Source organism: Protobothrops mucrosquamatus, unplaced genomic scaffold (genome assembly GCF_001527695.2).
Source record: "Protobothrops mucrosquamatus isolate PMUCROS unplaced genomic scaffold, P.Mucros_1.0 scaffold2317, whole genome shotgun sequence".
Taxonomy (NCBI): domain Eukaryota; kingdom Metazoa; phylum Chordata; class Lepidosauria; order Squamata; family Viperidae; genus Protobothrops; species Protobothrops mucrosquamatus.
The window spans coordinates 68,870-86,594 of record NW_015388401.1 but is presented as its reverse complement, the minus strand read 5'-3'; positions in this window follow the sequence as shown (position 1 = coordinate 86,594).

Sequence of the window (17,725 nt, the reverse complement as noted above, 5' to 3'; positions counted from 1 at the left end):
TGTCTGTCTACTTCAAGTCAGGTTGCAAAAGAGTAGCATGGAAACACAGCACCGTTCTTATATTACTGATTCCTGCATTTTGCTGTATGAGCAATAGGGGGAGATAATGCCTGGAACAGAGAAAAAGAATTCTGCATCTGTGTGAATAATGAAAAGAAAGAGGATATATAAACAATCGTATTTAACAAACTAGCTATTGTATTAATGGCTGTGGGATTAAATTTCACCTGCATATATCGTATCCAATATTCTGCTTTTACATTATCTGCTATCTACATCGATATTAAGATGCATGAATTAAAGAAAGGTGATGTCACAATGTTTTCTATGGGAACAGAAGAAAGCATGCATGTATGATGGAGGTTTTATCCTCTTGTCAGTCAGCTTTTATCAAGGGAGATTGTTCCTTGGCAGAAGAAAATCATATCCAGGAAACAATGCTGTTTGTCTTGCAATGGAAATTGAATTCAGATATGGAGATATTTATTCAGAATCTAGAGACTAAATTATAAAACTAGTGGTCATCCTAAAAGCATTAGGAAAAAAATAACCTTGAGTTGCCAGCTTATATTTCTAACACATAATCAAGTTGCCATGGTGATTGTGTCCACGTCTGACTCACACAGCCATGATTCACAACTATTAAGTGACCACAAAAAGGGCAATAGAAGAAAAAGCTGTCATGCAAATCTCAGCAGGTTGAAAGTCATTGTTACCTAACATTGGTAGTTATCATACATGCTCAAGCTCATTTTATGATCTTTTTAGTTTTTGCTCAAGATAATTACATCTAAATTGTATTTTCATGGCTCATGGCAGAACTACAATTTAAACCTTTTGCCCCCATACATTCAGAGAAATAGCCTGTGGCTTGAGATTCATTTTATATACTGAAAAATTCAGGACATACAGTAATTTTAATTTATAGAATTTGTTGGTACAAGATTCCACTCAAGATTGATGGATACCTCACTTATGCCATACATTAGTATATGAAGACAGTTCAAAACATTTCCATGCAATATTTGTTGTCTATGTATTTTAATGATTAATGACAAATTAGACATTTTTACACAAGTATATTAGTAGGTCCCATTAAAAGAAAGCCCTGATCAATATTTTAACTTTTTAAGAATTGGTTCCATATATATACCAGTTAAAATTTAATTCTATGGTGTAAATAGATGGAACATGATTTTACAGTTATAATTCTAACCCCAAAAGAATATCCTCTGGCACAATATGAGCTATACATATAAGGCTGGAGTATATATAGTTTCTGACCTTGCATATAGAAATAGGAGAGGAGACAACAAGCCTTTAACACAGTATGTAGAAACAAATCAAAAGGTCCTGTTTTTTTACATATTTATTAGTTTATTTTCTGTAAAGATGTCTAATGTATTTTTCCCTTGAAAATCTGGTTCCCCTTCCCCTTTCTTTTTATTTGGACTCCTCCCAACCTTTAATCTGAGACTCCAGGTAATTAGATTAGTCCCTTCTTTTCTTAGCCTTACTCCAACAACTTGGACAGATTTTAAAAGGAGTAGCAACATTTTATCCCCCAAATAAAAGGAATGGATTAGGCACTCTCTGTGTATGTGACAGACAGCCCCTGTCCCTCCTGAATAGATGGACTCTACATCTGCCTTATCTGACATGCTACCTGGCTGTTTGTCATTTTGCTTTATTTCTTCCTCTCTTCTTTTATTTCTTCCTCTCTTCTTTTATTTCTTCCTCTCCTTCCCTCCCCTTATGATTAATAAAAAAAGAATTCTGAAGAAGAGTCCCAATGAAGACCACTTACTAGAGGCAAAAACAAGAAAGGTCTCACCATCATGTGTATCAGCTGCCAGGAACTAGAATTATGTTCCAGATCAGGCTGTTTTTGACATCAAGGTCTAACATTTGAAGCCCCAGAAGAGATTGGAGTGGACTAGCTGAAACCTCAATCTAATTCTCAATTGTAAGGCATACGTTTAAAACAGTTTGACAGATGGTTTAAATTTCTTCCTGATTAAATGCTTTGGAAAAGGAAACTAAATTTAATAATAAAAACATGGAATAGAACAAAGAAACATGAATAATTCTCCATTTTGAAAAACTCAAAGGTCTGTTAAAGTTGGAATGCTCCAACCTAACATTAGATTCATCTCCTCTGACAAAGAATGTTTGGTGAGGGAATTATATAGAAAAGAAGGATGAGGGTAGAGTTAGTATAAGGTTTGGTCTGAGAATTTAAAGTACATATAATAGGAAAAGAGAAAAGTTCAATGCTGTTTTTATTTCAAAAGAGGATGTCTTTTAAAAAAACAAAACCAGGCTAAAAATCCATGTTTGGATTAAACCCAAGAACTAGATTCTTCCCATATTTTTTAACATTTAATTAAGTCTTTAAAAGATCAGCTTGGAAATAAAGGATCAATTTGAAACAATTATCTATATATTTTTAACAATTTGTACACTGCCTTTCCAAAGAAACTTTTCCAGATTAGTGAAGAGCAGAGGATCCATTTGCTTTTGCTGAGTGTAATGAAACATATGTAAACTATTCACTATAACTCTGATAAAATGGCCTATTAAATGAGAGGTTATATATGAATTTGTGCAAGCTGCATCTAAGGATTCAGTTCAAAAACTGACCTTTTTGTATTACACTTAATATAAGTTAGGGAATATTGGTTCCTCAGTAAGCTTTGTTCCTAAGCCTCTCAGCTATAAAAATCATTCAGCAGAGACAGAATAGGTTCTTATTATGGGATTTGCAGCTGAAACATGTTTTCCTAATGGAGTGATTTACAATTTGAGGTGTCAGAATGATTGTTATCATGGGCAGCTGATGCTCATTTGATTGTTTCAAGCATACTGTAGGTTCTTTTTTCCTTTTTCAGGAAAGATAATGTAAAAATAAAGGCCAGTATAGGAATTGTAGGGGGTGGTAGTAACAATATGTTTATTCCCCCCCCCCCGAAATGATTTCTCTCTTTATTCTCACCTTATTCCAATGGTAGGTTTGCTTTTAACAAATAATCGGGAAGAGACAAGAAAATTGCTTTGGCTTGCACCGCTTTGGAGGGTCTCTGTGTGCAGTAAAAGAAGCTGCTAGTCTACAAAACCAAGTGTTACAAATTGAAGTAACAAATCTGTTTGCAACATAAAAAGGCCCTTCTTCAGAAGAAAAGACCAAACATTATGATCAAAATGGAGAAAAGTTATGTGATGGGGGAAGGGAATCATAGCAAAAAGAAAGCCAATTATGCTTGCGAAGTCATACCATACATTTTCAATAACACACTTTTCTCCAAAATAATACTTACAAAAATAATGCTACCTCTTTATGTTTTCAGAACATGTTTACAAGGTAGAGGATGGAAGAAGATTATCTCCTCGACAATGGCTTCCCTGGCTGAGCTAGATTTCTAAAAACGTTTGGTATTCCCAAAAAGCACCATTGTGAAGGAGGATATATAGAGCAATAATACACTGTCACTCACTTCAGCCATATTCCTTTTTTCTTCACTAAACATACAAGGAACCTCATAGCAAAACTCAGTGGAAGAAAACACTTGAGACCTATTATCTTGACAGTCTATTCTATAAGATAACTACTGCTTCCAAAGTATTCCAGATCATATTAGCTGCCAGTTTTCTACATTAAGATCCATTCATACGTGGGATCAAATAGTTTCAATAGAGGCTTGCAAAAAAATTCAGCCAATCACAGCCTAAAGAGCAAAAGGAAATGATCGTAGCTTAGTACATATTTTGCATGAAGTCCCAGAATTAACACTTGATATCTACAATTAAAAGATTGTAGTGATGGACAATTAGGGAGAACATAATGTGTTTTTCATGTATGTTCGTAGGTTCATCCGTATATAACATTTTAACTGCTTTAGGCACAGCTCTTTTGGTACTTCCTAGGTCATCTACCCCACTCTGTTTTCAGAAGGTGCAAATGCTACTTTAATTGTAAATGTAATAGAAGGAGGCAGTTATGCAACAAAGCAAAGTGTGACTATCTGAATTTCCAAGAACGTTATTGGATTATATGTAGACCTAATAGTCTTGAGAAGCATTTTGATGTATGGGTTAAAGGCATCAGGATAAAAAACTAGGAGACACTGAGTTCTAGTTCAGCCCTAGAGATAAAGCCAGCTTGGTGATTTTGGCCTAGTCAGTTTCTTTCAGCACTGGGAAGAAGGCAGTGGCAAACCATTTCTGAAGGTGTTCTCAAAAAATAAATTTGCCTGTAATTGGAGGATACATGCACACACACACACACACACACACACACACACACAGAGAGAGAGAGAGAGAGAGAGAGAGAGAGAGAGAGAGAGAGAGAGAGAGAGAGAGAGAGAGAGAGAGAGAGAGAATATCTGAAAATAAACCTAATGGGTGACCATATCCTCATGCTTACTTTGTAACTTTATCCACCTCTTTCTTACAAAAAGTAAAGTGTGGTATTAATACTATCTATTCTGGGGGATTAGAAAGGATATGAGGGAACATCCTTTTCACTGTGGACCTTTAGCTTTGGGCCTTCTCATGATGTAATCTTAAAATCTCAACTATCTCTAATGGTTTCTAATAGGTTGGGGACTCTTATGTCTGAGTGTGGACTAAATCTTGACTGCTCTTCTCTTCTAGGCAATTTCCACCATTTATTTTTACATCCAGTTCTCATTGGATGTTTTATTCTCATAGTAATTCTGTCTTTGCAGTTTTGGAATTTGTTTTCCAATGTGGCTATATCTGCAACTAGATGTTCTGAGGTGTTTATAAGGATTAGTTAGCACTCCAAAAGATTCCCAGCTCTTTCTGAAAGCCCAGCATCTAGCACTATATCAGCAATCATCTTTATATAATTTAATCATGTGACTTTCTTGGTAAAATACAGCTTTGGTTTATCATTGCCTTCTCCTGCCCAGTGTAAAATTATGCCTTTGTCATTGTCACTAATGAACATCTACCACCAGCAACTTTCCTATATCTCTGTTGTTCAAATTAGGTGCCTGCTAGTATTACAACATGGGATACTTTATGAAATCTTAGCTGTAGTCAAGATATATGCATTGCCTTACTACAATCTATACAGAAAGTGATCAAAAATTGAAATAAGAGTAGCTTGTCAGGACTTTTTCTAAAGTGCTTACAGATCTCTCTTGATGATACGCTTAGAACAGTGATGGTGAACCTTTTAGAGATGAGTGCCCCAAAACTGGCTCCGCCCTGCTCTGCCCCCGCCCCACCCCCACTCTGCCCCCCCATCCCCTGCCCCGCCTGCCCACAGGACCACTCACCACCTCCAGGGCCTGCCGCAGATTGCCCAGGCAGCCCAGCAGCGCTATGGCGGCCGCACCCTCTGCCTGCGCCCTGCAGCATCAACTGCATAATGGGATGTGAGGGCAGAGACTTGTCTACACTGCCTGGCTGCCATGTCCTTGGCTGCACTGCTCCGTGTGGGCCACGCTCGGGGGTGACTCTCCTTCAGGGGGGCTGCTGGAGAGGAGGGGGTTGTGGGGAAAGGCAAGGCTGGGGCAACGGTATGTGTGCCCACAGAAAGGGCTCCAAGTGCCACCTCTGGCTTAGAACTTCAAATGTGTGCTGAACGAATGGTTGTAAATTGAGGACTACCTGGATTCTCACCCAAATTTGTATTTTTCATGTATTCTCTGTATTCTTATGATTACAGAAGAATATCATGTAGGCATAGCTGTTTTGGAAACAATGTAGGGTTAGTATCCAGCATATGATCTTCCACAAAAGAATCACATATGTTTTATTTCTGAAAGCAAATTATCTTTTTTATTGCATAGTTTCCTATGAAACTATGTAATTAACTTTCACAAGTTTTTCCTATCAAAACCATCTATTATTTGATTTTAGAAGCTGGAACTAATGACCAGTGACCTGAAGTACTGAGGCTCCTGAAGACTTTTTCTTGGAGATAATTGCTATCCTTACACCAGAATGTCTTTCTTCTGGAGGATCAGCACTTTCACACAATTCTTCACAATCACTTTTACACAATATTTCAGTTTAAAAATTACAGGATTGCAGCCAGAAATTCTTGGCTAATAATAGCAGCAGAGCATACAAGTATATAATTTTCAAAAACTTCAGAAATATGAACTTTAAACCAGTATCAAATATAAATTTCAATTTCACATAAACTATTCTGGGAAATATCTTCCATTTGGCTTTATTTATTTGGTTGTGAGAAAATATGTCTCATCAAATACCCTTAAAGCAGGTATGGGCAATGTTTTTATGAGACAGGTGTTTTTATTACAGGTGTTAAAATAACACCTGTAATCACAGAGTTGGATAATGATATGATGACATCACTGGGGGATAAAACTGTGACATTTGGATGACTTACGTTTTTTTTTTTATAACATTCTAGAGACAATGTTATTAAACTAATATAGATACATAAGCCTATTGGATAAATGCCTCTGTTTATTTTGTTCTCTGTTCTGCAATCTCCCATGAAGTTAAATTTCAGCACTGAAGTTTAGAGAGATCCAAGGACTGTAAAAAAAAAAAAAAATCTGATTCCCATAGGGAACTAGCTGTTACTCTTAACTTAAACAGTTGGGTTATTTGAATTTTTCTTTTTTGTGCTTTTAAAAATTGATTAATGACCTTTACAAGTACAAAACTAGGTTTTATATTTTTATTTCATCGTTTTTTGTGAGTTCAGAGAATTTGCTTTCATTATTGGCTTTCAAAAATGAAGTCTTCAAGTGCTCTACCCAGTCACTCCATGGACATATTCACATAGTTTTCCTAACAACAGTCTACAAGTGATGTGCTATTACTTTTCCAGTCTAGCCTGGGAATGTAATAGCACATCACTTCTAGACTGTTGTTAGGAAAACTATGTGAATATGTCCATGAAGTGGAAGTGGACCATGAAAATTTCTTGAAAGTATCTTATCCAACTAATAAACAAATCCTGAGTAGCTTCTAAGCCTAGGCAAGGTTATCCCCAAGGTAAGATTCATTTCTTTTGGTTGTGGCATAAAACATTATAGAACGTACAGTACTATCTGGAATTTAACATGGAACAAACCTTCTTAGAATGCAGATCTTAGAATACATGACATCTTTTGATAGATCAACTCTTCGTTGTTATATGTGGGAAGGGATCATTTAAGGCTGAGAGACCACCAGCAGTTTTATAGAACTAAGGCATACCAGGGTATTTTTTTTTTTTGAAAAATGGCTACAGTACTGGAGATTCTAATATTTCCACATCACTAAAAGCTCACCTTCACTTCACTTTTGATTGATTCCATCTAAAAGGATAAAGAGATGACGCAATATTGTTAAGTGAGGATGTCTATCCATTGTGTTTCTTTTTTTACAAGGCTTATTTTCAGAAAAACTGAAACCAAATGGTAAATAGAGGTTAGTTATTCCTTTGTAGTTGTGTACAGACAATCAGTCAGCTAGAGCACAAAGATTTATAGGAACAGAGAGGGAAGTGCTAGGAGAAAAAAGAGAAAAAAGAAGTATGGTCTACCACTTGAACTGACACTGTCTCTTTGACTCATGGACAGATCAGATCTGTATCAAAAAGAGGAGGGTTAAATTGAATAGATGACTACTAGAAAAATATAATTTAAAGCAGACAGGGATAATTCAGTGCTCATAGTACGTATTGATAGTTAATACAAATTAACCATTTCTAGAATCTAGTGAGAACAACATTTGAGTAGTTTTGCTTTTAATTATTTTCCTATGAAATTAAAAAAAAGATATTTATATAGTAAATATCTGCTAACCTTAACATAATAGACAAGTTTGGTTTAGAAGGTATGGCAATAGGCTACAATCTTAGAGATTGTGAGTTCTAGTCCAGTCTTAGGAACAAAACCAGCTTTGTGATTTGGGCCAGTCACTTTTTTTCAGGATTTAGGAAACAGGCAATGGTAAACCACTTCTTGCCAAGAAAACTGCAAGGGCTTTTCCAGGCAGTTGCTAGGACTCAAGATTGACACATGCATACACTCTTAACATATTTATATTAACTTTTTTTTAAAAAAGAAATTGTTAACACAGATATTTTTTAAAGCATGAAAAAATGAGGTCCTGACCTTTCTCATGATTGTATTGCTAACATACCACTAAGGTTTTCAAAGATTCATCATTTCTCATGTGCAGATTAAGTCTTTGTCTATTGTCTATTGTCTGGTGCACTATCGCATATGGAAAACTGCAAACTGATCTACTAAAATATGGAATATGTGGTGTTACATGACCACAAATCAAAGCTCAGTCCATCTGAATGCCCAAACATGAAATCCATTTTATGATGTTGGTTGCAACTGCCCAAGCTGGACTTGGGCCAGGAGAATCTAGGCTTAAGTACCCACTTTACCATAGAGCTCAATGGGTAATTATGTGCCAGTCATTTTTTCTTAGCCATCCCATCCATAGAAGGGCCATCCCATCCATAATATGGGCTTACCTCTTAGAAAAAAGACAGGATACCCATACCCACACAAAATATATGCCCTGATGCAGGTTACATTTGTTGTTGTGTACAAACTTAATTTAATGTTATCAAACCAGGTTCTTTTTTCTATTCTATTCTATTCTATTCTATTCTATTCTATTCTATTCTATTCTAGTCTAGTCTAGTCTAGTCTAGTCTAGTCTAGTCTAGTCTGGTTGCTTTGTCATTTTGAGATCTATTGTTATTAAAAGTGCTAAATATAAACAAAATGCAAGAAGCTATCAGCTTGCTGTGCTTCACTGCTAGGTGGTGACAGACTGTTATGGACTGTGGGAAGGGGGAATTATGGGGGAAATGCTTGAAAATTAGAAAGCACTTGGACTGACTGTTATGAAAACATTTTGCATGAACTTGATTGGTTACACTCAGAGGACAATGAGAGACAGTAAAGGGTGGTCAAAGTAGAACTTAGGGATTTTGATTCTTAGTTCTGGCTATGCAGTGCTGCAATGCACTTGATCTCCAATAAAATTCAATAATAGTAACTGTGAAAGGGATCTTGGAATCCTAGTGGACAATCACTTAAATATGAGCCAGCAGTGTTCTAGGCTGCATTAACAGAGGGATAGAATCAAGATCACGTGAAATATTAATACCACTTTACAATGCCTTGGTAAGGCCACACTTGGAATACTGCATCCAGTTTTGGTCACCATGATGTAAAAAAAATATTGAGCAACAAAGATGATTAGGAAACTGGAGGCTAAAACATATTAAAAACAGTTTCTGGAATTGGGTATGTCGAGTTTAATTAAGAGAAGGACTAGAGGTGACATGATATCTCAGCGGTTGTCACAAAGAAGAGGGAGTCAAGCTATTCTCCAAAATACCTGAAGTAGGACAAGAAGCAATGGATGGAAACTAATCAAGGAGAGAAGCAACCTGGAACTAAGAGAAATTTCCTGACAGTTAGAACAATTAATCAGTGAAACAACCTGCCTCCAGAAGTTGTGAATGCTTGAACACTGGAAGTTTTAAAGAAGAGATTGGACAACCTTTTATCTAAAATGATATAGGGCAGGGGTGTGAAACTGCCGGCCTGCGGGCCGGATGCATCACAAGGAAACCGAGCCCATCCCATTGCCAGCAATGGGAAAAAAGTTCCGATACGTCGCGCAACGTCACTTGATGTTGCAACTTTGACATTTCTGATATAGGATTTTCTGCCTGAGCAGGGGGTTGGACTAGAAGAACCTCAAGGTCTCTTTCAACTCTGTTATTCTTTTCTGTTCTGTTAAAAAAAACACCATACTTTTCTCAATAAATAGAGCCAAGGATCATTTCTATATAGAGGTTCAAATTGTGGGCAGTCTAATAGCTATACTGGAGTCTGAAGCTATTGCTTTCTTAAAAGATTTCCAACCACAATGCTATTTTTTTTCTTGTTTTGGTGAATAACTTGTTGTATTTATCTAAAAGGATAAAAAAAAAGTCTGTATTAGGATAAAAGTATTATTAGCATGAACTATGTTTTGTGACTTGCCTGTATTTTGCCTTCTCTGATTCTCTTCCTACATCTGGTATGTATAATAACTTCACTTATGTTAGTCTGTTTGCAGAGGTATTGCAGATAGTCTAATAGTAATTGTAAATGCTGCCCAATATTTTTGATTTTTGCTAGCTGAATTTAATGCACACTTGTTCACTGCTTGTACAGCATGTTCTTGATAGTTTATCATGGAAGGAATAAAAATCTTTGTTTGGAGCTGAAATCAGGACTTCTTGCAAAACATAAAGAAGAAAATCTTTAAAATAACAATTAACAGTTTATTGCAAATTTTCTTAGTAGCTATAGCTAATTCACTATTTATGTTGGCAATTAACTGAAATGAAGAACTAGGTCACAGTGATAATTTAACCATAGATTTCAAATGGCAGGGCAAAACAAGAGCAAATGTTTAAATCCTAACACTAATTGTAATGAATTTTAGAGAAGGAAAACTTTTTGCTTTGTTTTCATCTTCTGTAATGTCATAAAAAGGATTATGGTCTGAAAATGGCTTTTCCTCAGTTCTGGAGTTTCTAAGAGAATCAGCTGACCATTGGCTTTTACTCTATCAAATATTTATTGAATCAGGTTTGCAGTTTAATCCTCAGAATGATTACTCCTCTAAGTTTACCCCAACTTTAAATGCAATGCACAGCCATTTCTCAATCCTATAGACAATAAAGATTTGCTAACACCTTCTTGTGTCCCTGTGCAATGCAAAGATAATATGGTTCTATGCCAAGGATAGGCTATCCGAAGTTTTCTAGAAGTTTTAGATTTTATTTTTAGACTTTATAAACTCCAAGCAATATGGCAAATGGTAAGGAACTGGAAATTATAGTTAAAAAAAACCATAGAGAACAAACCAGATTGTTTACTTCTGCACTAAAGGGGCAATACATTCAGGACTGATATTAGAGATAGACAAGCAGAACCTGTGCCCTAGATGCCAAATTTAAGGAAGCAGTGGGGAGTCAATGCCCATTGACCATGCATGCTGCAATAGGTTTATGGCATAGGAAAAACAAACACCTTCAAACATCCCTTCCTTATGATTGTGCAGATCATATAGTTTATAATTATATTTATTCTCTAATTATAATTATACATTTCTGCTTCCAATCAGCTGTATTTTTGTTCTAATAAAAATTAACAAAACATGCTTTTAATGCTTAGAGTTACCAAATTCTATAAGTACTGGGGTTCCTGTCAGCCTTTTGACTGAAATCAAGTGTAAATCAAGCATGTTTACAATACTTAGAAGAATCAGAAATTATTTTTGAAAGTAATAAGTTAAGTGATGCGAATGAGCATCAGAGACATTCCTTGTCCAGAGGATTGTTTAATCTTGGGCCACCAGAGGAATTTGGTGAAAAAAATTAAAACAGTTCAGTGGCAAAATGCATGCTTTCCATGCTGAAAATCCATCATTCTAATTGCTAGTTTACTTATTTTTATCCTGCCTTTATTGGCAATCCAAGGCAGCATAATCATAATACACTTTCCTCCTATTTTCCTGACAACAACAATATTATGAGGAGAGTTGGGCTGAAAGAGGATAACTGACCCATGGTCACCCAGCTGGCTTTCATCCCTAAGGTGGGACTAGAGCTCATGATCTCCTGGCTTCTAAGGCTAGCATCTTAATCACTACACCAAACTGGCTCTTCATTCTAATTTCTAATTTCCTTCTAAATTTCCAATTTCATGCAATCAGCACAAAAGGTTCTGTTAGGTTGAGACCCTGGGCAGGAACGTAAAATAAATCAAGAAACAAAAAACATGGAAGAAATCTAAGCTAGGACCAAAGAGTAAATTAAATCTTAAGGACAAGATCAAGATTATGGACTGAGGAAGAAATCAGTAGCCAAGAAAAAATGATGATAGATGTTATGGACACATGCTTGAACTTAAAAAAGAGTCTGCCGATGATCTGTTAAGAGTGGATAATGATTTACCCTTAGATTATCAAGATTTCCATTCTTGTTGCATCCACAGTTGTCATTCTACTGACTCATCACATTAAAATTGTGTCATTTTACAGTTCTATTACAAATGCAAACTACATTTTAAAAAAAGCATCTACATCTCTTTTTTAAAACAAACAAAGTATTGGGAAGATTTAATGACATAATGGTAGCTCGATTAGGACATCAAAATTAATTTCAGTTTCCCTGAGGTGTTGTATTTTAATTAACAATTCCATGAACTTACTCTATTAATTAGCATACTGAAAGAATAGTAAGTTTCAGATGAGTTTAATTGTAATAAAGCATTTCATCTCCTAAAAAAATAATAAAAGGAATTAAAAGTCTCCATCCAATTTATTTTCTGCATTTAATAGCAATGTTTAGAGACACTATTCAATGTAGCTGCAGAGTAATCTTTTTTAATTCATAAAAGTTTTATTTTTGGTGCTTAATTCCTTTCAAATATCTTCCTGATGGCATGTTGATGATATTATTCTGTTCCCCTGCAGTAGTTATTTCTGCTAGACATCACATCAGTTCATTCCTCATAATGTTTTCTCTGCCATTAATGCAGATAACAAAAAGAAGGCTATATGCTCTGTTAAGGAACTTTTGCACTGATCAGCTCAACTGGCTGTTTCCCATTAACATTCCACCAGAATGAATAGCAGCTTCAGATGTTGCTGATGCATTCCCAGCACAGCAGGTTCACTATGTCTGAAGATACCTGGTAAATTCAGTGGTCAGTAAGCAACTGATAAATTACCAGGCAAATCCCTGAACATTTTTTTTTCCTAAGTAGAAGGAACAGGATTGCCCATTAAATACTGTGAAATGCACAAGAGACAAACCTATCTCCTTAATTTATCTCTGAATGTGTCCTGTTATTTCTTTCTCCCATGTGTAACCCACAGGGAAAAGTTGCTGTGCTCAGCAAGATTTTAAGATCTGATCAGGAATTTTTGAATAAACAAGCAAAAATACTGGAACATATTCTGCTCGCACTTATTGGGGGGGGACAGAAGAGTTTTTCCTATATTATGGGGCAATTGAACTCAACCACCAAGTGAAAGAAATACACTTATGAAAGAGACAGCTAAAATTATTGATAGAACAAAAATCGTCCTGAGCAATTTTTTTGTGTTTATTCTATTAAATGCATTTGTGGTATGGGAGAAGAAAGGATAAAACTGGTCATATTTATTTTTCAAGTTTTAGCTTACTGAGAATAGATGTTACCCAATGTGGTATTTTTTATGTACTTTTTGAATGGTTTACTGTTGCAAGCCATGGCAGATGTCATAATATTCCTTTTTCCCTATTTGAATTTCTCTTATCCTAGGTGACAACATCAAGGAACATGGTTGACTAAAAGCTTTAGGTGCTGCACAGGACCAAAAATACTACAATGAGCTTTCATAACTCAGGTGCAAATTTTCTCTCAAGGTTGGAGCATACATATCTGCATGTACATTCCATATATAAATAGGATCTGTTCACAGAGGAACATTTAGCCAAGATCTTGCTCTCTTGTTTTGCATATGGAACTTGCTTCTTCGTCAATGACAATATGGAACAGAGCAGAATCAAAAATAGATTGACAAGAGAACCACTGTTTTGCAATCCAGAGGATTAATAAATATACCCAAGGCCTAAAGAATAGTATACATATGTGTGTGTTTTTTTAAAAAAATGTAATATATTTGACAAGATACAATAAAATATGTGTACACATACTTTTGCTGGATGTGCTAAACTTCTTTTTTGTTTGTCAGTATCCCTGAGCTGTTTCCAAAATGACAGAGACCTACTACATTTTCTCTTAGAAATATGATGGGAGAGTTTAATGAAGAGAAGGACGAGGGGCGACATGATAGCAGTGTTCCAATATCTCAGGGGCTGCCATAAAGAAGAGGGAGTCAAGCTATTTTCCAAAGTGCCTGGAGGCAGGACAAGAAGCAACGGGTGGAAACTAATCAAGGAGAGAAGCAACCTAGAACTAAGGAAAAACTTCCTGACAGTGAGAACAATTAACCAATGGAACAATCTGCCTCCAGAAGCGGTGAATGCTCCAACACTGGAAGTTTTTAAGAAGAGACTGGGCAGCCATTTGTCCAAAATGGTATAGGGTTTCCTGCCTGAGCAGGGGGTTGGATTAGATGACCTTCAAGGTCCCTTCCAACTTTACTACTACTACTACTACTACTACTACTACTACTACTACTACTACTATTATTATTATTATTATTATTATTATTATTATTATTATTATTATTATTATTATTATTATTATTATTATTTATCACTGTTCAAAGAAAAGACATCACTCTAATATAGAAGTAACAATAACCTTGGGCTTCTGATAGAGAACTCAAGCATATATAAGTTCCAGCATTTGGAAATAGTTACTAAATTTGGCATTTATATATATATAAAAGGACATGGTTGATACTTTATGCAATTTTCTTTCTTTCTAAATGATACATAGAATTTATACCACTTCACAATGGAGATGATTATAGCTGCTAGATAAGGAGACCTCCTGGGAAACTAAAAAAAAATATCAATAGCAGTGTTTAACTACATGAACCTTATTTGCATTATTAGCTCTGCTGTGCGGTACCCACAGAAAGCTAATGGCATGATTTTGAAAAAGCTTTTTAGATTATGGGTAAGTAAATAACCTTCAGGGTTGCCATTGACCACACAACTCATTTCAAATGTTGCACATTATAGTTATGAAAACTATTTTTGTTTACTTTTACATTTTACATGGTATGCAAATGTGTTAGAAGATGTATTCCTTCTATTCTGATTTGGTGCTTCCTGTATTTTAATGGGCACACACAGTGGAGGGAAGCATAATCAAAGTTTTCTTGGACATTGAGAACCAAGGAAACAATCCTGTAAATTCATAGGATGAGATGCAGAGTATAGAGATAGTCAAAGCTTAGAAATCTGGAGAACAAATTCAGTCAGTGGCCTGGGCACAAAAATATAAAGAATAGCTACTGCAATTATTGTTTCAATTACTTGCTCTTTGATATAAGTTCTTAAGCTTCACTAATGAACTAAGGATTCTGTTCTTTCCAAAGCTTGGCCTCATAGGCTGATATTCTTATTTTTGTTAATCCTCAAAATTTTTGTTAGTCCTCAACACAACAACTGTTACCTCTTCATGCACTTTTAGGGTGGGAAGTTTTTCAGAAGCAGAGATTAAATATCTTCAACTAACTTTCAGAGATTTACTGTCATTAAAATCCACACAATACAACAACTATAAATGCATATATAATATATAAATGTGTATGAAGAATGGTTGCAGGAATTGGGTGTATCTAGTTTAATTAAAGAAGGACTAGGGGTGACATGATAGCATGTTCCAATATCTCAGGGGTTGCCACAAAGAAAAGGATAGTCAAGCTATTCCCCAAAGCATAAGGCAGGACAAGAAGCCATAGATGGAAACTAATCAAGGAAAGCAATCTTTAACTAAGGAGAAATTTCCTGTCAGTTAATCAGTGGAATGACTTGCCACCAGAAGTTGTGGGTGGTCCACCATTGGAGGTTTTTAAGGAGAGATTGGACTGAAATGGTATAGGCACAGGTGTCAAACCCGCGATGTGACGTGATGTGACGTGATGTATTGCGACTTTTTCCCCATTGCCGGCAATGAGTGGGCGTGGTTTTAGCATGACGCATCTGGCCCATGGGACAGCAGTTTGACATCCCTGATATAGGATCTCTGCTTGAGCAGGGGCTTGGACTAAAAGATCTCCAAAGTCACTTCCAACTCTATTATTCTTTATTCATATAATGTAAGTAGAAAACTGGTGTTGTATAAACATACATTAATAGCAGGGCGAGGTTGTTCCATAAAGTGAAAACCATACTGCCTTTGAAATCTCCTTTCTTTCACTTCACAACTGTGGAGAACCTCACAACCTGATGTTTATGTAGAACAGGTATTGCCACCAAGAGAAGAAGGTCTTCAAAAGAACCTCGGTGTCATGTTATGTGGGGCAATAAAGATTAAAACCAGCACTTTAAGTTAGACTGGAAGCCTACTGGCAATTCTGCAGAACTGGATAGTTGTGACATTTCATATTATGATTTTGATCTTCTGATAAGGGAAGATTGACAGACTCAGTGTTCTTCCGCTTCTTACACTGTTCTTTTTTTTTTTAATCAGGGAACCAAAAGAGAGGCTTTTGAAGGAAAGGTAGGGCAGGAGCAGCAAGTGATAACAAATTAAGCTGCAACCTTACAACAGTTGACTTTTTCTTCTGAAGACAGAGTGAAAACTCCAACCTTCAGGGGGGGAAAAATAAACCTCCACAATAAAATATTGCCACCACATGGTGTGGGAATAATACCCAATACCCTTGCAGTCCATGTGCAGGCTGCCATGCAGCTGTACCACGTGGATGGAAGAAGGAGGAAGAAGGAGGAAGAAGGAACAAAGAACATTCACCCCCTCTTGCAAACTCCCCCCACTCCTCTCATTTACAAGGCTTGTAAAGTGTGCTTACTGTCACGTACCTATATGTTAATATGTACCTGCCCCCTTCTTACCTTCTGTAACCACCCATTTTATCCCAAACACAATAAAAGGGGTCTTTGGAGTCAGCTCTGGGCGACTCATCCCAGACATGCTCTAGGCTCTCATCCCGAGAAGTCCTTGTGTCGTGTCGTTCATTTGCGGCCTTCATGAGAAGCCCACCAGACATCTGCAACTGGTGACCCCGACGTGATTGTCCCAAAGATGATACGTCCTTGGACCTCTCATTCTCATCGCCTGGAAGAGGCTTGTGCACACGATATTGTCTGAGACAAGACAAATATCCACTCGTGAGTATGAGAGGAGGGTTTTCTAAATCGCAAGCAGCGAACTTGCAAGAACTTAGAGAACTAACCAAGTCCTCAATTAAAAAAAAAACAATGGAAAATTACTCCCTATTTTGGCAAAATCTGACCTTGTTGAATTATTGTCCTATATTTGGAAACAATGTCCGGCATATCCGGAAAAGGGCTCACTCAAAGTGACTACGTGGAAAAAATTGGGTACCTATTTCCATGAGAGTCCAAGAGCCCCTGCAAAAATTCTATCCACATGGCTCGTAGTCCTTGAATGCCTCATTTTACACGAGAAAGGACTCACAGACGCCACTTTGCCACCTGGAGAGTTGTCAGAACCTCCGCCTTATCAAAAAATGACTCAAAAAGATCCACCAGAGGCCTTTCCTGTCGGCTCTCTTTGTTTTTTCAGCTCCTCCTAGCCCTCCTACTGTGACTCCCCCCCTTTCCCCCCTTTCTCAATTGCTAATTCCTCCCCCTCTCCTATGAGTACAACCAAGTAAAACTTCTCCCTCCTAAAGCATCTTTAATTGGATTTCCAGTTTCTTCTCACTCCTCTGCAATGCGTTTTGAACAATTGGAATGTTTTGAAACTTCATGTAGCTGTTAAGTTTAACCCTGTCAGACAATGTCTTTGTGTTGAAGTGTAATGTGTTTTGTGTATATGTATATATGTGTGTGTGTGTGTGTGGCCACCCAGAACATTATGCTTGGGCTTGGAATGGTGAGAAAAATAGGAGATGATATAGGGCCCTATATAAAGACCACATGTTTGGTTGAAATCAGCTCTTGATTTTTCTCGCTTCTTGCAGGACAAGTCATATGTTTAAATAAATGTTGTTTTAACTGTATTTGTGTATATATGTTTGTCTATGT